The 23,040-nt window shown below is 38.5% G+C and overlaps 1 pseudogene; it reads right to left on the bottom strand.

Moving 5' to 3' along the window:
* Positions 1-771: 771 nt before the first annotated feature.
* Positions 772-23,040, bottom strand: part of Rps2-ps30 (ribosomal protein S2, pseudogene 30) — a 131,475-nt pseudogene continuing 109,206 nt past the window's right edge.

The raw sequence follows: 23,040 nt of genomic DNA, 5'->3' as shown, positions 1-23,040 counted from the left end.
AGTATATATATACACACATATATGTATACATAATAATACTATATAAATAATACTATATAAATATACTTATACAAGTATATAGTATAAATATACTATATACAAAACTTGTATCATCACTCATACTGCATGAGATTTTGAGGAACTACAACGACTGTTACTATATTTGAAATTTTTACTTTACCTAATGCTTCAACACCTCTCTTATATTTTTTGCCTAAGCATACACAGTGTATGCATAATATAATGACACTGATGTTTCTTCTCAATTAAAGTAACTGGATCAAGCTCAAAATTAGGGGAGTCATTTCACTTCTTTCTAGAGGCATACATGTCTAGCCTCTGAGAAGCTAGGTGAAGGGGTGGGGCCGGAGGGGGTTGTTCTAACCTCTGTTGATTCCTTTTAAGAGCCTAGTGGAAGAATACTCCCAGAGCTGCAGCAGTGGCATGCTAATACGGGTGTCTGCTTTGTGTGCCTAATTTGTCAGAATCTAGGTTATCGGTCCCATCATTACCATCTCGCCACTTGTTTGATGTCAGGACTTAGAAGAAATGAAATGTTCTGGGAGAATAAGAATGGTGATTAATGCAAGTTAGAGCTCCGTCTTCTGCAAGGCTTAAATAAGGTTTACAGGGATTATAGAAATTTCTCATCATTAGTTTAACTTTCAAAGGTCATAGATATTTTTGAAATTTTTTCATATCCTTTTAATTATCATATATATTATTTTAGCTATAAATAAAGATTCTTGGGTTTTTTTTAACAGACTTAATTCACTTTAGTTTTTTTTTTAATGTAAACCCCTCTGTGGTAGCCACAGCTGGAGCCTGAGTCCTGTGAACAGAGATGCTGGTGTGGGTTTTCACAAGATGATCAGTGAATTTCTGATAAGGAGACCTGGTGAATATAGTCAAGTAGCTGTAGATATTGGAGATGACATCATAACTGGCTTTGGCAAAGTTGCCCAAGGTAGTCATGCAACCTTTGCCTGATATGTAGCAGTCATCAATACCAGTCATCATCAGTACCTTCTTAGGCACAGGGACAGAGACAATTCCAGTGCCTCCGGGTGCAGAGATGAGACGCACTGGCACAGAGCCACAGCAGCCTGTCACCTTGCATGAAACAGTGTGAGGCTTGCCAGTTTTGTTCTCCAGTAACCTCTCCACACAGGGATGGTGGAAAGCTTGGCCAAGATGATGACTCACTGGACAGCAGTGACTACCTTCTTGGAGCACTTAACACTAAGACCAACATGACCCCAATGGTGACAAAAGCCTTGAACCTGGTCTACTAACCAGTCAGAGTCTGATTCTGCACTGGCATGAGCTTTGGAACCTCACCCTTTAGGGATCATCCCAGGAAAAAGTCAATACTCTAGGATGCCTTAGTCGGGAGGGAGAACAGGGAGATCTCTTTCAGGGACTTGATCTTCATGTCCTGACCAGGTGGCACAGCTTAATGATTGGCATCCTTGTCTTCAGCTTTACCTTCAAGAACCCTATGACCTCAACCAGGTCCTTGGCCCTTAAGACCACTGTGGTTTCCTAATCCTGGGCCCCCAGGTCCTCCAGGCCCTCCAACTGTACCAGTACTATTTGTTTCCCAAAGAAGTGATTCCTGTTGAATATTGTCACAAGTGTTAAGTTCCTTTTAAATGAATGGTTATGTACCAGGTATTTGGCTTTGTTTATTTACAATGTACTGTCTCAGAGCTGCCAGCTGCCATAGTAATGACACAGAGATGGTTTATTAATTAGTTTGTCCTTGTTTTTTTTCCCTCCCAGTTTCATGTTTCCAGATATAAGACTCAGACTCAAAATATATTTACAAAAATCTTGGCCATGTAGATAGGCTAACTAGCTGTAACTTGAAATATTCCATTTATTCTAGCCTATATTTTGCCACAGGGCTGGTTACCTATGCTCAGGTACCTTGCATCCCTATCATTACATCTTTCTGGCAAATCCCCTTTTTAGGTTCTCTCTCAGATTCCTTTCTCTCTCCCAGATGTCCCGACTTTATTTTCTGCCTAAGCCATAGGCCATGGGCTTTTTAATTGACACGTGATGCATCCATACAGTATACAAGATATTCTCTCTACAATTAATCATGGAAGCTTGGCCTTAACTTAGGCTTATTTCCAAATAGCTTTATACTTACTTACATTGGCCCATTTATAGTAATCTATGTTCTTCCACACGACTGGTTACGTCCTAGCAAATCTCCTACCTCAGTGTCCCACTGTTGAATCTCTTCCCTGAGATTCTTTCACAGAGTTTTTAACTCTGTCTGGAAATCCTGCAAGTCTTCTTCTGCTTTGCTATAGGCTGATCAGCTCTTTACTAAACCAATCAGAAAGTGATTTTCAAAACAACAAGACAGATGATGCTTCATACGTAATGCACAAGAGATTATCCCAACATTTATTAGAGACTCATTTTACTGTTCAAATTTATTTACTTGTCTTATCTTCTAGACTTCAAGAGTATTTATGCTGTGTGTTACACTATAAAGTAACTATATAATTTATTGGTTTATGTTTATCATTGAAATGTACTTGTGTTTGCAAATGTGTGTATGAATCTGCATGTTTGAGAGGGTTTCACATGAAGTTGTATGTAAAAATGTAACTTTTATTCACCAGATGTAATTGTCATCTCAAAGTCTTACTGCTGAATAAACTCACTCTTCTAGCTCTTTCTGAACTCTGGCTGGCTGGTTCAACTCAGCTGTTCAGGCTCAAACTCCTCTTCAATCTGACTGGTTCAAATTGCCTTCTCTTGACTTCTGACTGAATTGCTCTGCTTGGAAAAACTGCCTCTGAACTCCAAAAAAATGAACTTTACTGACTGCATGAACAGAATTGAACTATAGTGCACAAACTCAGTGAACTCAACTGCACTAAACCCAACTGCACTCACTGACCTCTCCTCAACAAGATGTCACTTTCCAACATGGTTGCTTCTTTCTACAAACTAACCTTTAGGAATTAAAGGTGTGTACTGAGGGTATGTCTGTATTCCAGCCAGATATGCTGTAATCCAGGGCACATCTGCATTCTAACCAGATCATATAGACCTAGAAGTTCTTTGGATGCCATCCCTTGCCAGAGCAACCTTGTTGCTGGATTAGAGTTCTACAGTGTTATGCAGTGTGACCACAAACTTCTTGGGTTAGGAGTCTCACTAAAGTCTAAGTAGCATCCAACATAATGTGAAATGGGGAAGGGTATATTGTGCCCATTTTGAAAGCCCCAAAAAGACCACCAAGGAGCTGATTCCTATGCAATCACACATGGGTCTTTATTCAAGCTCTAGCTGAGGCCACACTGTCATCACTGATGCAGCAGGATAGGAGGGTGAAGCCCCCAGTCCAGTTTCAAACAAGCATTTATAGAAACAAGCAAACAAGCAAGGGGTATCCAGCTTGGCACACATCTGATTGCTGTGTGTGTGGGTGGGGGTAGGGGGTTACTATTATGGAATTTGTTGGCCTTTAAAATGATTTGTTGGTGCTGGGAGCCAAACCATAAACTTGTATAAGTAAATATCTTTAGATACAACTGTAACTTCTGCTTTCTTCGTGATTGGTTGTTGTTAGGGAGTGACCTGGAGACCAGTGCTAGGTGTAGGCCTGGTGGTTAACCAAGTTCATCCTTAGGTCAGGTTCTCTAAGCTGGAGCCTGAACCCAAAATAGGTTTGGTCTGGTCTCTCAGGGACAGTCATCAGGATCAGCTAAAACCCACCAGTGAGTGATATGCTTTCTGTATAAGCAGCAGCAGCTACGATGTACCAAGGAGAGAAGGCACTTGGCACAGGCAGGCAGGAGGTAGAACATGGTAAATACTACTGCATGGCTCACTTTCTTCTCTGTATTCAGTGACTATAGCATTTGGCCACCCATATGATTTTCATATTCAGGTTGAGTTTCTCATCCTCACATAACTCTGCTAAAGATACCTTCACAGGCGCAGCTGTGTGTTCATTAGTGATTGTACTCAGCAGTGATCCTATACCCCTAGATACTGACAACCAATAGCAACCATCATGGACAGTATGTAAAAACAAATCCATGTCAGCAGAGAGGGAAAAATTCAAAGGAAGAATTTTTTTTAAATGCTACAAACAAAGACACTGTAGCAGAAAGGAAGACTCCATTTGATGGGATAATTGCCAGACTAAATGTACTTGAAGAAATGAGTTCTGTGTTTAACAATGGCTCAAGAGATGCTTCCCAAACTAAAAAAACAGGGAGATGGCCTGGTGAGATGGCTCCGTGGGTAAACATGCAAAGCCCAAGTTGGATGACCAGAACCCTTGTCTTGAAAAGAGAGAATCAAAGTTATTCTGTGACCTCAGTACATGCACCTAAGCATGCATGCTTCCACCACCACTAAATAAATGAAAAATTAATTTAAAACTTTTAAAAGCAAGCCCAAAAAGTAAAGAGGAAAAAAGAACAGAATATTAAAAATCTATTGTTGGGCCCTACCTTGGTGTTTCCCTCCCCCCTCGCTGAGCCTTTTAGCCTGCTATAGCAAGAAATTGTTTACACTCTTGGGAGCTGCTCTTAGCCCCTGATTTGGGGCTGGGATTTTCCACGGCACCCTTCCTCCCCACTGAGCCTTCCTGCTTGTTGTTGTTAAGAAATTGTTTATGCCCCTGATTGGGCCAGAACTTTCACCACACAGACTTTTCCTGTTTTCCTGGTTGGGGATTTTCACCTGCCTTGTTGTTTTACCATGGCTTTTGCCTCGGGTATATAAGGAGATCTCAGTAAAGCCTTGGTGGCCCTCGCTGAAAACGGGTGACCCGTGTACGTGATTTCTTTCAATCCCGCAGACCTACACCCAATACTCACACACTGGTGGTGAAAGAGCATACCCCTAAACGGGGGACGTGTCTCTCGCTCCAACTGTGGGATGGGGTGCCCCCAGAACCACGAGTAGCCATTCTTGATGTAAAAGTACGAGGTAGCTTTATTAACGAGATCCCAGGTCTTAGCGGGATCCCGGGTCAACATGTATCTCACACAGGAGACAGAGGAATCGACCCCGAGCCTCCAAACTCGGGGGTTTATATAGGGGAGGTTAGGGGCATTCTCGAGGTTACACAGGATTGGTCAATTCAAATGGTGCACAGTTACTTTCAGCGCGAAATTACATCAGCAAGGAGTACGTGCTCTCTAGCAGCTCGGCAGGCAGGTAGGGTGGCTCATCTTACTCAGGGGGTGAAGGAAGGGGAGGGGGTGGCTACAGATGGTCAATGTCCTTGGGGCTGATAGCTGGTTTGGCAAGTCCTATCTCTGGCTCTCCCTCAGGCACGTCCGGCCCTGCACATCCGGACTCTTGACAATGAGTAACTTTTTTAAAACTCTAGTTCTACAGTGGCACAGGCGCTGACAATCTATGGGGCAAGAAAAAAAGATGTAACATATTGATAATGGGAATTGAGCCCCAAAAGGAGATTATTGGAAGAAATGACTCAGAGCTTTCCTAAATTAGTATTGACACCAATGTACAGCAGGGGAGGAGTCGGAGAATTCCAAATCTATGTAATGCCCACACATGTTGAACAGAAACCAATGAGAGCAGTACTTATGTGCATCATTCAAACAACAGATAATTAGGCAGGAAAGGTCCTGAAAGAAGAGAGAATTTACTTGCCTGTGATATATAGCAGTAGATAGAATTACATCTAACTTCTTAGGAACTTTGTAGTCATAATAAAAGTAAAAGCAGGGTGAGATTTTCTTTTTGAACAGTGTTGTGGGAGGAACGAAATCACTCTTCAGAAGAGAAGGGAACCATACCTAATGCAAGGGAGAACAGGAGTAATTAAAGGGATCTTGTTATAGAAGAAAGAAATTCAATTTTGTTCATAGATAATATGATTACCTATGTAGAAAATTCAAACTAATCATCCAAACCAGTTCCTGAGCTAATAAGCAGTTAGGACATAATTACAGAAGAAAGTTACTACAGAGAAATAAATTACCTTTCAATGTGCCAACAATGAAAAACTATCAGCAAAGATCTTTGAAATTAAAAGTTTCTTTCCTAAGAAAGACACTGTTATGAGAATAAAAAGAAAAGTCACACATTGAGAGAAGATATTTGCAAAGGGTGGTTCTGATGAAGGACTGTTATTCAAATATATGAAGAACTTTAAAAACTAATTAAAAACTAAACAACCCAATTAAAAACAGAGCAACAGCCACACGTCTTAGAAATATGGCTACCTAAATAAGACAGGAAATACAATGCCAACAAAAGACATGTTAACATAGAATTAGGAAATGTCATAGGTCCTCAACTCTAGACAATGAATTACAAGCAACTGAGGAGTGTTGAGAGTGGGAGAAATAGTCTATAAGGATGGGTAAAATCCCTAACACCAATACCACAAAATGATAACAATGACATAGACTACTTCAATGTTCATTCAATATTGATGCAAAAGTAAAATGCGACAATAACTTTACAAATATCATGTGTGTCTTTATAAACTAAACACTCTTCCAATTCCTACAGCCCAACATAGAGCATCCACTGGTATCTACCCCCCAAAAAAGATGAAAATTTATGGTTATGAAAGAGCGTACCCCTAAACGGGGAGCTGCATCTCTCGCTCCAATCGCGGGGTGGGGTGCCCCCAGGAATCACGAGTAGCCAGTCTTGATGTAACAGCAAGAGGTAGCTTTTATTAACGAGATCCCTATTAGCGGGATCCCGGGTCAATACGTATCCCACACAGGAGACAGAGGAATCGACCCCGAGCTTCCAAACTCGGGGGTTTATATAGGGGAGGTTAAGGGCATTCTCGAGGTTACACAGGATTGGTCAGTTCAAATGGTGCACAGTTACTTTCGGCGCGAAATTACATCAGCAAGGAGTACGTGCTCTCTAGCAGCTCGGCAGGCAGGTAGGGTGGCTCATCTCACTCAGGGGGTGAAGGAAGGGGAGGGGGTGGCTACAGATGGTCAATGTCCTTGGGGCTGATAGCTGGTTTGGCAAGTCCTATCTCTGGCTCTCCCTCAGGCACATCCGGCCCTGCACATCCGGACTCTTGACAATGAGTAACCTTTTTAAAACTCTAGTTCTACAGTTACATAGAATCTGCATGCAGAGGTTTTCTTGTAGTTTCTAAACCTTGGAAGAGATCAAAATACCCTTCCATAGGTGACTGAATGTTATTCAGTACAAAAAAAAAGTGCTATCAAACCTAAAAAATATTGAGGCAACTGAACTTAAGTCCCTGATAACAAGTGTAAAAAAGTAACGTTGAAAATATTGAATACTCTAGGATTCAAACAAAATGATAGTCTAGAAAAGTCAAAGCTATATAGATAAGAAGATCTGTAGTTGCCAGGGGCTATACAATGAGAGGAGTAAAGAAGTATGGCATAGTAGGTTTTACAAAGGAAAAAAAAAAGCTCTATGGTACTAAAGGGTAGAATTGTATCATTACACATTTGTTGAAACCTTAAAGCTACAATATTAAGAAGAAACTCAGGGGGTTGGGGATTTAGCTCAGTGGTAGAGCGCTTGCCTAGGAAGCGCAAGGCCCTGGGTTCGATTCCCAGCTCCGAAAAAAAGAACCAAAAAAAAAAAAAAAAAAAAGAAGAAACTCAGGGGTTGAGCTCTGGTTCTTGAATGATAACAATGTGTACAGAAGTTTCCTTATTTGTAACAAATGTATCATTGTTTTCCTGGGAAATGTTGACAAATGAGGTTGGTTGTTCAGGTATGAAGAAGAGATTTGGATGTTTTCCCCTCAATTTTGCTATGAAAAAATGCTCCTTAAATTATGAATTCTATTTAATAATACCAGTAGCAGGAGTAAATAACAGAAGAGATATCTTCAGTAGAAGTCAGTGGAAATAATTTTTAAGTATTTCTTTGATATTTGATTTCCCTCAAATAATACCACAGCTATGGCCCCTCCTGTTTGGTTATTCTTCAGCTAAAGAGGCTCCTTGCTGCCTGCAGGGGAATGGCATCCTCACTAGTGACTTCCCTGACCTGTATGTACATCTATTACCCAGAGACTTTGACATATGTTTCCAGATTTCTCCCACCTTTTTCTGTCTGTATCTCTGCTTGGGACTTTTCATTTGTTGGCACTCCATCTTTGTATAACATGGGTAGGAAGTCTGGATTTTGCCTGCTGGATCTCTCATCTTTGTATTTTATACATTATGTTTGAGATACAGCCTATAGGCTTCTAGAATTAGCCTACTCCTTCCCACATATGACCAAGACATTTAAACTTGGCTTGTGATTTCACATTCCTGAGATAACATATTTAGGCTGAGTGGCAGTCTTATACTCTCAATCAGAAATAATACTTTCATTCTGTTGATCAGAATTCTGTGTGACTTAATTGTTCTGTCATTGATAGAGGACCTCATCTCTAGATATGCTTGAGTTTATATAAGAAAGTGTTGCTAAATTTATCATTATCAGAAAAGAATAAGGCATTCTGCTATTCGTGGCACTGTGTTAGATGTTTTAGAAAACTAGATTTGACAGCACTGGTTCCTATCCTTTAGATAGTTATTTTATAATACAAAAAGTAGGTAGAGGAACACAATTCAAAGTAAGAGTCTACATTAACTGAGAGGCATGCAATTTGTTATAGTTATGGTTCAAGGACTTCTGCAAAGGTCCACCGGGAACGATGGATGATAATGCAATATCCTTCCATTTTAAAGAACTTGTTCAATGTCTCCATTGGTGGTTTTATGAGGACACTAACTCATGGCACAGCAGCAGAACTGGACTTTGCTCCTAACTATACTCTACTGCCTATCATTACCCCTCTGCTCTCTTCCTCTTCGTCCTTGTAATTCCAGATTTTATCTCTCTTTGTGGTTCTCAGATTCAAACTATGTGACAAATGCTATGTATCTATAACACTTGAAAGCAAATGACGCAATTAATTAAGCATTATGGAGAGTGGAAGGAAATGAGTGTACCTAGCATGTAAGCACTGTTTCAGAAATTATTAAATCCTTTCCTTATACGTGCATATCGTTTTCAGTCACGTGTTGCATGGTACTGGTTAATATTCTTTATTGTAGAGATGTGATCCTTAGGTGAGAGGGGAAAGAAAAATTGTCAAGAAGAGTGATAGAGCTAGTTTTGGTTTCCCTAATCAATTCAAGTAACTGGGAAGGCTACATGGAAAGGCACAGGGTGTTTTTTTCACTTGTTGTTTATTTGCTTATATTATTTAGGAATATAAGAGAAGGTAGAGTACCATGATGGACCAGAAAGGAATCAGGCTGGGTTACAGAACTGGTAGGCTGGAATTGCACTAGCCAAGAAGAAATGTATCAGAATACCTGAGGTCTGGGCATGAAAAAGTCAGCAAATGAAAAATTTGACTCATTTTTAAAACTGGAAAATATAACAAATAACAAATAATTGTGTAGTGCAGTCAATAAACTGGAAATATTTTATTCTTACAAAATAGAGTATTCCAAATAAGAAAGACTTGAACTATGTTATGAAAGAAAGACTCAAGACAACCATGATAGACATAAGCAAAGAGCTAAAAGGAAACTGTTTAAAAGAGTAATGGGTTAATATAGCAACATGACTCCTTACTTAGGAAGTACAAGGAGAAAAACACAGAGGAGAAGTGAACTGATTCTTTTTTTTTATTAACTTGAGTATTTCTTATATACATTTCGAATGTATTCTTATATACATATTATTCCCTTTCCCGGTTTCCGGGCAAACATCCCCCTAATCCCTCTCCCTTCCCTTCTTTATGGGTGTTCCCCTCCCCATCCTCCCCCCATTGCCATTCTCCCCTCAACAGACTAGTTCACTGAGGGTTCAGTCTTAGCAGGACCCAGGGCTTCCCCTTCCACTGGTGCTCTTACTAGGATATTCATTGCTACCTATGAGGTCAGAGTCCAGGGTCAGTCCATGTATAGTCTTTAGGTAGTGGCTTAGTCCCTGGAAGCTCTGGTTGCTTGGCATTGTTGTACATATGGGGTCTCGAGCCCCTTCAAGCTCTTCCAGTTCTTTCTCTGATTCCTTCAATGGGGGTCCTATTCTCAGTTCAGTGGTTTGCTGCTGGCATTCGCCTCTGTGTTTGCTGTATTCTGGCTGTGTCTCTCAGGAGCGATCTACATCCGGCTCCTGTCGGCCTGCACTTCTTTGCTTCATCCATCTTGTCTAATTGGGTGGCTGTATATGTATGGGCCACATGTGGGGCAGGCTCTGAATGGGTGAAGTGAACTGATTCTTAAATGTTAAAATATAATAGCAGAATTGAGAGGGTCACGGAGTTTCCAATAGGAGATAGGAAATTTAATAATCTCCTTGAAATAGATTTTTTAAAGATCAATAGAAATGATCCAATGTTTTAAAAAATGAAAAATTTGATAAAAATTAACTATATCAAGGATGTTTGATGTCCAACCAGCACGTTAACATACTGGAAGAAATTAACTGTAGGGTTGTACCATAAGAAACTACTGAAAACTCAAAATAGAGGTAATTACATTTAGAAGTTTATGATGGAAATGTAAAGAAGGAGAGCATAATATAAAAGGCTGTGAAGCCAAACATGATTATTTGAAGCTAATTTGAAGTAATGATGGAAACTGAAAATACAAATTATCAAAATGAGGACTAACGGTACGCTGCCAATATAGGACCCAAAGATAGCAAGATGGACAAGGGCTTATTAAGAGATTATAACCAACAATTATGTATCCACAACTAAGAAAAATAGATTAAATAGACAAATTTTTAAAAAGAAAAAAATTTCAAAACTTTCTCTAAAGTAAATAGAATAAAAACTGGTGTCTGTGAAGGAAAGACCTACAATTGCAATCTTTTAGCACAAAATAAATTGCAGGTTCTAAAGCATTCATTTTAGAGGAAGATTTGATATTTACATAACAGGACTTTTCAGGAAAATAACGTAAGTGAATAGTTTCTACTTCTTTTTCTGAAGCAAATTTTATTCCAATAATATTTGAATAATGATATTGAGGAAAGTCTAAAGTCATTGAAATAAATGTTAAAATGTCTTTTAGGTATTAGCAAATGGAATCCAAAAACATATTAGAAGGGTTGTACACCATGAACAAGTAAAACTTATCTCAGATATTCACAGTTTCTGTAATGCTAAAAAGATATATTTTTGTTTTGGGGAGGGTTTATTTGCTTATTTTGATTTTGGGTTTTTTTTTCTTTTTAGTTTTGAGAGAAATAAAGAATACAAGATTGGGTTGGTAGAAAATTGGGAAGGATCTGAGAGGAGTTGGGGGAGGGGAAAGAATATGATCAAATATATTATCTAAAATATGTTTAATAAAAAATAAATTTAGGCTAGATATGGTGGTGCACACCTTTAATCCTATTGACCCTGGAAGACAGAGGCAGGTGGATCTCTGTGAGTTTGAGGCCAGCCTGATCTCCATAATGAGTTCCAGTACAGCCAGAGCTATGCAATGAGACCCTGTCTCAAAAACCAAAACAAAAAATAAATAAATGAATACACAGTATTAATAAAGGTTAGATTTGACCTTCACAATAAGTTTTTAAGTATTTGGCAGGGCACAGCAGTTATTAAGCATTATAAATACCCTCAGCCAGTTAAGATGATTAGAATATATCCTTAATTTGCCCCTTGGGGAAATCTGTAGGTAGTGCTAAGGCTAGTATTTTCCCTGATGATGAAAGACTTAATATTTTTCTGTAAGACTGAAAACAAAACAAGGCTATCTACTCTTATTATTTTTATTCTACTTGTGCATAGAATTCTAGTCAGTGAACTGACAGAAGAAAATCAAATTCAAATTATCTTTATACTCAGATGGCATTTCCTTTGTAAACATAAAATTTCTCAAGAATCTATATACAAAAACTAGAATCAGTAAGTGTATATAGCAAGGTTACAGAATATAAGATTAATACATACAAATAATTATATGTGTACATTAGTAAAAATTAACCAACAATCTGCATAAGAAAGCAATTCCATTCACAATGACATCAAAAGCCTAAACTAGAAAAAAAATTTAAAAACCTGATATTTATTCTTTCAAATTTTCATATTTATATACTCTGTACTTTGATTTTACCCACCCCCATCACCTCCCTCAAACTCCCATTGAGAACCATCAACTCATTTTCCCTCCAATGTAATGTCCTTTAGCCCCTTGAGTCCAATTAAGTCAATGTATGTAGAGCCATCCACTAAAGCATGAGCAATCTATCAGCAGCTACACCACACACACACACACACAAACACACACACACACACACACACAAACACACACACACACACACACACACACACACACGTACACTCTTTCAGAGTCCATCAATTCTCAATAGCTTCTCAGTTAGGGGTGGGACTTAGAGGGTATCTCCTCCATCCATGTGGGAATTTTGACTGGCTTGAGAGTGCAGTCAGGCATAGCATAAGCTATATCACGTACAGATTAGCAACAAACCTAACGAAAGTATCACAGGGCCTAGTCAGTGAAATTGCAAAGCCCTGATGGAAAATTCTTAAGAAAAATTGCCCAAGTGTGGAGATAGACCCTGTCTACAGAATGGAACTCTCAGTTTTCCAGATGGCAATTCTTCCCAAATGGTTCTACAGGTTCAATGAAGTCCCTACTCAAGTACAATGTAATGTTTTACAAAATCCTTTTGGTTGTGAACCTAGCCTTTCAGGGTTGAGCCACCGACATTACCCAGTCTTCATATGAGGGTTTGTGCCTAGTCTTTGGTACCTTATTATGCCATGTTCAGTGTACATCTTTTGGAGGCCTGCTCTTTTATGAAGGGGGGGTAGAGGAGGAGTGGAGCTGGGGGATGGGGATGTAGAGGGAGCTGGGAGGAGTGAGGGGAGGAGAAACTGTGCTTGGGAAGTATTGACAAAATAAATAAAAGAATAATAATAATAAAATATAAATCAATGGGCCAGTCATAAACTTACAAGAACTTTTAAAAACACTTAAAATAGGCAAAATTATTTCAAAGAAACGTAAAGAGGAGGTACCTACTTGACTTCAAAGCTGGAAACAGGAATAAGCAAGCAGTGTGCTCTTGCAGATACAGGCGTTTAGAGAATCACCAGCAATGACCCTTAACATTCATAGTCAATTCAGTTTCCAAAGAACCGAGGTAAATGGATGGGAAGTTAGTAAATTTTTTAAAAAAGATATTAAATACTCATTCTAAAGAGTAAGCATGTCTTCGAGTAGTACACAAACATTTTATTTGAAATGCCCAAGATTAGGGTTGGGGATTTAGCTCAGTGGTAGCGCACTGGCCTAGCAAGTGCAAGGCCCTGTGTTCGGTCCCCAGCTCTGAAAAAAAAAGAAAAAAAAAAAAAGAAAGAAATTCCCAAGATTGATGAAAACATAAATCCATATAAAAACGTGCTCGTAACTGAATCATTAGAAGAAAACAAAATTTAAAAAGATACACATGTCCATTAGTTGTGAGCAAATTCAATGCAGCATCACAACAGAGTGAAATATTGCCAGTGGAGAAAAACAAAGTGATCATATGACATCATTGAGGAATCGCAAATGTGAAACAAAACATGGCAAATACAAAGGTCGATATGTTCGGTCCCCAGCTCCGAAAAAAAAAAAAAAAAAAAAAAAAAAGAACCAAAGGTCGATATGTTGTCTGATTCTAGTCATGTGTAATTTTTTTTTAAAAAATCAAGTCTATATTAAAAGAAATTGAATAATTATTTTCCTGGGTATAAAAATATTCAGTTGATTATAAACAAGCACAATAAACTTTAAGGGGTGATAAAGGTGTTTTAAAACCAGACTGCAGTGAAGATTTCATGACCGTACAATCAAATCATAAAACCGTGCTCTTTAGGGGATTGGTGACTTAGATAAATCATAACTCTGTAGAGCCTTCTCATGGGACTTCTATCTGCAAAAGAGATTAACTAAATTCCCAACTCTCCCTTCCCCTTAACATTCGATTAATCTATTCTATTTGTGTTTATAATTAAATACAGTCATATGTTCTTCACATTTTAGTAGAAAATGCAACATTCTTCAGAGCAGAAATGACGGTTACTACTGAACACGTGTCACTATCCCTTCTCCAGCAATCTACCACGTATCTGGACCACGAAGGCCACATCACTGAACAACCAACACTCCACAGTCCAGCCCATCATTTGTTAGTCAGTGAAGGGAAAAATGGCCTTTCTCATGAGTGTCTTCAAAAGAAGAGTCTGGGGAATAGATTTATGTTTTGAGCAATAACTTTGTTTCTCCAGTTCTCAAAAATGTACACTGTTGTTCTGTAATGTTCTTTGATATTTATTGCTTATGTGTTGTTTCACTTTTTCCCTCTAAATGTCTTGCCTCTGGATTTTCTAATAACTACACTGTACTTTGAAATAAATATTATCAGCTGAGTGAGGATTTGGTCATGTAAATATTGTGTGTGTGTGTGTGTGTATGCATTTAGATGAATAATTTTCACTTAAGCTCTGAATTGAATCTCCCATTCATCCATGTTTTTACAAAGCTGTAAAATTAATCATCACATCTGAATTGGCTGTGCTAATGATTCATATCAACTCTAAATAGTCTGAAGTGAAGAAATTAGGTGAAACCAAGTTCACGCACTTCAGCACATATTAGGATTCCCAAAATCAATAGCCACTAACCATTTTCTTTAAAGTATGGTACAGCTCTTTATCCTGACTGCCCTGAAAGTGATCTCTTTCGGAATGAGAACAATTCAGTCTTTTTCATTAATCATTATTCAGGGTAATCTATCCTCCTGTCCATGTGAAAGGTTCAGAAGATACAAAATTGAAAAAACTCCTAACTTTGAGGATGCTGTCATTCAACAGAAATAGGACATGACAAAAAAAAAAAAAAACCTTCTTCTTCAATGATGTCAAAACTGCAATGTACTATCAAATATTAGAAGATACTGAAGATAATAAGATAATAGAATATATCCCTCACTCTTATTGCCACACTGCAATTTCCAGACACCAACCTATTGTTTTATCCATGATCCCTTAGGAGCAGATGTAAAAGCAAGTAAAGGACTTGAGTCATGAGTCCAGCAAGATGCTATTCATAGAAGTAGCTGTTTATCCTTAGAGTCTCAGGTTCTACAGTCTGAACATAATTGATAGAAACAACTGGACTGAAAGCATTTACACTAACATTAGCTCCTACACACACACACACACACACACACACACACACACACACTTAGGCATTAGGCACTTTGGGAAAAATAATATGATAGAACATAGGCAATGTTATTTTGAACATGCTATGTCGCCCAAAGGCTTGTATTTAAATTCTTGAGCCCTACTTAATGACTCCATTTTGCAAAGTGTTGAAACTTTATAAGGTATAGCTTAGGTTGACCAAGTACATCATGTCCTTAGACTAGATACTTCTTGTGTTTCTTGTCCACTATGAGCTGAGCAACTTCTGCCACATATAACCACCAACACAATGTGCTGTCTCATTAAGGACCTACAATCAACAAGCTAAACTTTATAGACTGAAGTCTTTAAACCTGTGAGTCAATATAAACTATTTCTACCCTAAGAAGTTTACAATGATGAAAAGTTTCACACAACACTCACTTTTACTCCCTCTTGACTTCATTAAAACAGTAATACGAACACTTTGACAATGTATATTCATAAAACTGAGAAGTAGGAAAGGAAACAGTAATATAGTAACACAATTCTGAGAAATAAAAAGAAAATAGTAGCAGCATCATCAAAATGAAGTCTGGGATGGCTCTGTGGACAAGTCCAATCCTGAAGTTTCAGGACTACATGACAACATCCTGTGGAAATGGAGAACAGCAGTGTGTGTGTGTTTGAAAGGACAGAGTCACCTCCCCTTGGCAGAATACTAACGTAGCAATCCCAAACCTCTGGGTCCACTCCCTAACAGTAGGAGAGTCTGGTTAAGTAATAAGTAGTCATATCTTGATATCACCAACCCCAGAAATGCAAATCATTTAAAAAACAAATAAATAATTAAATTTTATTTTTACCATAGGATCATTAGACTTCCAAATAGGGGAATGTAATGACTGCTACACCTGTGTAGCAATTACTATGCACTGGTTGCCTTCTACGCATTTGCTTATTTTAACTCATTTACATTTTACCCTATGATTTATATTTTACCCTAGCTTTGTGTGGTAGCTGTGCAATTACTCCCCAAATTTCAAAGAGACAGAATCTAGAGAAGTGAGAGCTATCCTCTGTACACCACATGCTAAGGCCTGTGTAGCCTCTGTGCTCGGTGCTCCTTCCCTTTTAACTTCCTCCCTGTGAACAGGAGGGGCAGACTCTTCTCTCGTGATCCTGGGATCACAATTGCAGTAGGAAAAGAGAAAGTTAATGACATCGGGAATTTTGACAGTAACCTTTCGTAAGAGCTATATTCTCCCACTGTGAAAGATTTTTCCAAGCAGATTCCTGTTATCTTCATGGAAACACAAACACATGAAGATCGCTAGGCATGAGAGAAAAGGTGTGTAAATAAAGTGTTTGGAACAGAACAAAAAAGTACGTGTGTGTGTGTGTGTGTGTGTGTGTGTGTGTGTGTGTGTGTGTGTGTGTGTGTAGAGAGAGAGAGAGAGAGAGAGAGAGAGAGAGAGAGAGAGACCGCATGTGTATGGAGCTCAGAGGATTATTTAGGGGCATCTGTTCAGTCTTTCTGATCTGTGAGTTGTAGAAACTGAACACCGTCCTCAAGCTTGAGAAGTGTGTTTAACCACTAAGTCATTTTCTGGTTCTGTTAATCAGCGTTTTAACTTCGACAGCCTCATAAATGTATTTCATATTTTGTATCATACTCAGCACCCACTTTCTCCTACTCGGTCCCTCTGGCCTCCTTCCAGAAGATGTTTTAATCATGAAAAGAGATATGTAGAAAATAATGAGGCCTTTAAAAATTATAGTTAGACTATGTACCATGTATATCAAATAAATATAACTATCTCAGTATTATGTAATACCATGCCCTAATAGCTAAAAATGCAATAGGGTTTTTAAAAGGTACATGCCAAGCAAATCTGAGATTGATGCTAAAGGGAAGATACATAAAATAAAAACGGTAGAAGAGCACAGACTTGAAAAACTCAAATACCTGAATAATACACACTCAAAAGAAAACAAACTTTAAATGAAACAAATGGTCAATAAATCAAATCATCTCTAGAACTGTGTTATATGACTTTTCTCATTAAGAGAGCCCAGTGACAGTCATCTTGGTACAGAAAAAGTGGACCCACACCACAGACCACTCAAAAGAGAAGACCTGAGTTGTTGGAAGCCATCTAGGAAAGGCTTAGGACATACAAGTGAGTTTTCTGGAGATGATCCGTTGTTTTTGCATGGCCTGTGATGGGTGGGTGAACCCTAAGAATGCTGAATCCCTAGAGACTTCATCCCAGGATGTCTTCTTGTTACTGATATTTCCTGTCACTGTTACAGAGCTTAATGGTTCCTGGGCATCAGCCTAGCCTATTAAGCAAATTTCCTGCAGATCAACATGAACTTTCATGAACTAATGTTGTTTAGATAAATTAATGATGCTATAGAATTCCTGATTTGATTCGAATAATTCTAAGAAGAAAGTTTTAGGAGATGGTTTCAGTTGTTTCCCAGAAAGATAAAGTTATAATCAAGAAATAGAATGTGCCCAGTCATCATAGAATAGTAAGTAAAGGCTGCATAATGAGGAATACAGTGAGCTTTCGCAATTACACTAAAGAGAGAAATAGGCTTGGGACAAATTTGTGATCAAGGAAAAGCATTCATTCCAGGTCAGGTCCACAGATGTAGCCACAGGTGTGCACTGTGATAAAGCAAGCCCACGTGAAACGCTTGCTTTGAACTTAAAATGAACTTAAAAATGAAACACTGCTTTCAACTTATTATCAACATCCTTCTGTAAATCCCCTTCTGTGTAACATTTTATCTGTGAGGTACTTTTGTAAAGGACTTTTGTCTAAGAAGATATAAGAAGGCCAGAGAGAAGAAACATTGGGACTCAGCCCCATCTACCCAATGTCTGTTTATCTATATGTATGTACATAAATACATGTTGTAGGTATATATATAAGTATATAAGTATGCTTGAACACTTGTGGAACTGATGAAACAAGTTGTTGGGCTTGATCAGGGTGTCTGAGTATATGCGTGCTTGTGTGTGTTGTGTGTTTTGTGTGTGTGTGTGTGCGTGTGCGTTCATGTATGAGTGTGTGTTTTTGTAGGTGCTCATTTTCTGTGTAAATAATTTTTCTTTTCATTTTGCTTTTCTTTTCTTTCTGGTTCATGAAGAGTTAAGGAATTCTAAGCCTTTAGAACAGAAACAGATCCTTGAGCCAGAGAGAAAAGAGAACTGGCAATTAAACCTTTTTCTTCTTCTTAATCCCCTGTTGCTGTCAGCACATGTTTATCACCAGAAACCAGCAGCATTTAGCCACAGAATAGTGAGAAACCAGCACTTATTAGAACAAAATAATACAAGAGTTACAAGGCCAGAGATCATCAGTCTTTGACTTCCGTCCAATGCTGTGTTCCACTTTGTACCATTCATTCTAAAGACCAGGGCACGTCCCCAGTCTTGAGTGCTTGAAGGGGGAAAAACATATATAAATGAATGAAAATCAAAATATTCTTAATTTTTTTAACATCTGCACCTTCTGGTGCAGAGTACAAAAGCATGGTTCTCTAACTACGGACAAAGGACAATGTCTTAGTTGGGGTTTTATTGCTATGAAGAGACACCATGACCACAGCAACTCTTATAAAAGAAAAACATTTAACTGGGACTGACTTGCAGTTTCAGCAGGTTACTCCATTATTGTCATGGCAGGAAGCATGACAGCCTGCAGGCAGAGGTGCAGGAGCTGAAAGATCTACGTCTGGATCCATAGGCAACAGGAAGAGAAAGTAACACGCTTTCTCCAGTAAAGCCACACCTACTCCAGCAAGGCTGCACCTTCTAATGGTGCCAGTTCCTGTGAACCTATGGGGGCCATTTTCTTTCAAACCCCCACAGGTAAGAAGAGAATAAGGATGCTCTCAGAGAGTGAGTTTCAGAACTCTGACTTCTCAAGCATTCTACCTCAAGAAGTGCTGCCCTGAATGCTCCCCATAACAAAACAGGTAAGAACCAGAGGATGCAAGATCCTCAAGTTCAGGACTGACAACCCAGAGGTCATGAAAGATCCAGAACAACAGAGGCTTTATGGGTTAGAGCTGATCATTTTCATAGTGTGCACGCTTGAGCCTTCCCAAAGCAGTTTCTTTAGGAAGATAAAATGGGCACAATACAGTTGCACCTAAATGTAAATAGTAAAATGCATGCCAAGGACAGGGGGGTTGAATGAATAGTAAATATATAGAGAGTGCAAAAGGAAAAAAATTGCTTAGCAAAGGGCAGCATAAGCAACAACAGCAGACAGATGATAGATAGATAGATAGATAGATAGATAGATAGATAGATAGATAATAGAGAGATGATAGATAGATAGATAGATGATAGATAGATAGATAGATAGATAGATAGATAGAGATATAGAGATATAGATAGATAGATAGATAGATAGATGATAGAGATAGATAGATAGATGATAGAGATAGATAGATAGATAGATAGATAGATAGATGATAGAGATAGATAGATAGATAGATAGATGATAGAGATAGATAGATGATAGAGATAGATAGATAGATAGATAGATAGATAGATAGATAGATGATAGAGATAGATAGATGATAGAGATAGATAGATAGATAGATGATAGATAGATGATAGAGATAGATAGATAGATAGATGATAGAGATAGATAGATAGATAGATGATAGAGATAGATAGATAGATAGATAGATAGATGATAGAGATAGATAGATGATAGAGATAGATAGATAGATGATAGAGATAGATAGATGATAGAGATAGATAGATAGATAGATGATAGATAGATGATAGAGATAGATAGATAGATAGATAGATAGATAGATAGATAGATAATAGACAGAAATGGTAGATAGATAATAGAGATGATAGATAGATGATAGAGATAGATAGATAGATAGATAGATAGATAGATAGATAGATGATAGAGATAGATAGATGATAGAGATAGATAGATAGATAGATAGATAGATAGATAGATAGATAGATAGATAGATAGATGATAGAGATAGATAGATAGAGAGACAGATAGACAGATAGATGATAGAGAGACAGATAGACAGATAGACAGAGATAGAGAGACAGAGAGATGAAAGAATAAAATAAAAACCCGGGAGGGTAGACAGAAATAATTGCTACACTGATACTAAAGTTTGTTTGCACCACTGTGCTGATGCAAATATTCAGTGAAAGTACACTGAGTTGTCAGAGTGAAAGGACTATTTCTTGGAGACAGCAAGAAAAGAGGCAGAGACATTCAGGGAAGCCATTAAGTGTCTACTGAAGGGTGAACATCCTGAAATGGTACAAAGAGCAAATGCCAAAATGAGTACCAAAACGAATGCAAACATCGCTTCCAAAGAGGAGAAGTCTATGCTGCTGTTTTCTTGTTCTTGCTTTCCTTATAAACCTTGACATCGGCTGTGAGGTGGCTCATGAGTAAACACAGTTGCTATGCAAACCCGGGAACTCAGTACACTCCCTAGTGCTACCTAAAGATGGAAAGAGAGAACCCACTCTGTGAGGTTGCCCTCTGGCCTTCACATGCACCATGGTAGTTGGGTACTTCTCCTCACACACAGTGATAATAAATTTTAATTGAAAAACTTTACATGTAAGCCATGTGTATATATAATCATGAGAAAAATAAGTTATGAAACAGTAAGCCAGTCTGCGGTGTTGTCTTCCCTGGTCATTTGCCTAAGCAATTTGACATAGCCTATTCTTTATACTAAGTGAAAAAAGCCAATTAATTTTCTCCCTTATTATTCTTATTTCAAAGGAATTACTGAATTTTAGAAATGTCAACACAATGCTAGCTAGACCAGGGGATCGTGGTTCATTTTCAATTAGTTAGAAATGGGTGACAGATATTAACCATACAGCAAGCTGTGTGAGCGAAGAGAAGGTGAGCTTTGATTTCTGCCTCCAACGCTGCTCAAGGCCAGAGAGTAATTCCACAGATACATAAAGGCAGTGGTATATTAACACGCAAACTCCAGCTTCTTAAATCTTTTTTTTTTTTTATTTCAGGAGTTAGCTTGGAAGGAATCTGCCACACCCAACCTCGACCAGCAAGGAAGACACAACCACAGGAGATCTTCTTCAAGCAGTTTTACTCAGGAACCTTGATACAATCTTCTGACCTCTATCTCTTCTGACTCTCTCTCTCCTTCTGACTCTCTCTCTTCTGACTGTCTCTCTTCCTTCTGACACTCTCTCTACTGACTCTCTCTCTTCTCTCTCTCTCTTCTCTTCTGACTCTCTCCCTTCTGACTCTCTCCCTTCTGACTCTCTCTCTTCTGACTCTCTCTCTCTCTCTCTCTCTCTCTCTCTCTCTCTCTCTCTCTCTCTCTCTGGGGAACGCCCTGCACCACACTTAAATAACTAGCACTGGCCAGTCCTAGCAAGCCACGTGGGTCATGTAGATAGGCTGTCACTATGCGGAAGCTAGCAGGCCAGGCAAACATAGACAAATAAGGACTTGTTTACTGCAAGGAGCGCTCACCGTTGGGAGGGTGGAAGGCGGAAAACAGCGCCATCTTTGAGGTGCGTCACATCGCAGCTCTCTACAGGAATCAGATATGGTGGGAGAAAGACTGATCACTGATTTCAGGTCTCTAGAAATCTTAAGTGAACCAAAGCTAAGGATAAGATTATATTGGTTTTATGGATGAATTAATTATAGGGTAAAATAAAATTTCATTAGAAACTTGATTTTGATGCCACATAGTGGTGGCATGTACCTTTTATCCCAGCACTTGGGACACAGAGGAAAGCAGATCTCTGAATTTGAGGCCATCTCAGTCCACAGAGTTAGTGTGTTCCAGAACAACCAAGGCTACATAGAGGAACCCTGTCTCCAAAACCCAAAAAGCAAAATGAAACAAAAATGTTGATTTTGTTTAAAATCAAGAAAAAAGCAACTTTTTCCTTTACTTATTATCTGACACAGATTCAAATGAGTAAATGATAATCAGGCATCCTGAATAAACTCTGCACTCATCTCCTGAGGGTATAATATTTAGACTGCATGAAGTCAAAACATAGCCTCTTAGGGAATGAAAGGAGCACCAAACATATTACTTTGGGGCTGGTAATATATCCAGTGGGAGCATGGTTGCCTAGCATGTATAAGATCTTAAATTCAACTCCAAACACAAAGAAAAAAAGATAAGAGATCTACAAAACTTTCACCCAACATACTCAATACTAGAGCTCTTTCCCCAATTCTATACTTCTACAAATATACACATATAATGATGGTTACTGTATTATAATAAATGAGATCAGAAAAGGAAATATCTTTGAACTACCTGAGGACCCAGCTATACCTCTCCTGGGCATATACCCAAAAGATGCCCCAACATATAACAAAGACACATGCTCCACTCTGTTCATAGCAGCCTTATTTATAATAGCCAGAAGCTGGAAAGAACCCAGATGCCCTTCAACAGAGGAATGGATACAGAAAATGTGGTACATCTACACAATGGAATATTACTCAGCTATCAAAAACAATGACTTTATGAAATTCATAGGCAAATGGATGGAACTGGAAAATATCATCCTGAGTGAGGTAACCCAATCATAGAAAAACACACATGGTATGCACTCATTGATAAGTGGCTATTAGCCCAAATGCTCAAATAACCCTAGATGCACAGAATACATGAAACTCAAGAAGGATGACCAAAATGTGAATGCTTCACTCCTTCTTTAAAAGGGAAACAAGAATACCCTTGGCAGGGAATAGAGAGGCAAAGTTTAGAACAGAGGCAGAAGGAACACCCATTCAAAAACTGTCCTACATGTG

This window comes from Rattus norvegicus, chromosome 4, assembly GCF_036323735.1.
Source record: "Rattus norvegicus strain BN/NHsdMcwi chromosome 4, GRCr8, whole genome shotgun sequence".
NCBI classification, from domain to species: Eukaryota; Metazoa; Chordata; class Mammalia; order Rodentia; family Muridae; genus Rattus; species Rattus norvegicus.
The sequence above is the reverse complement of the archived record's forward strand: the minus strand, read 5'-3'. Positions and strand labels throughout refer to the sequence as shown.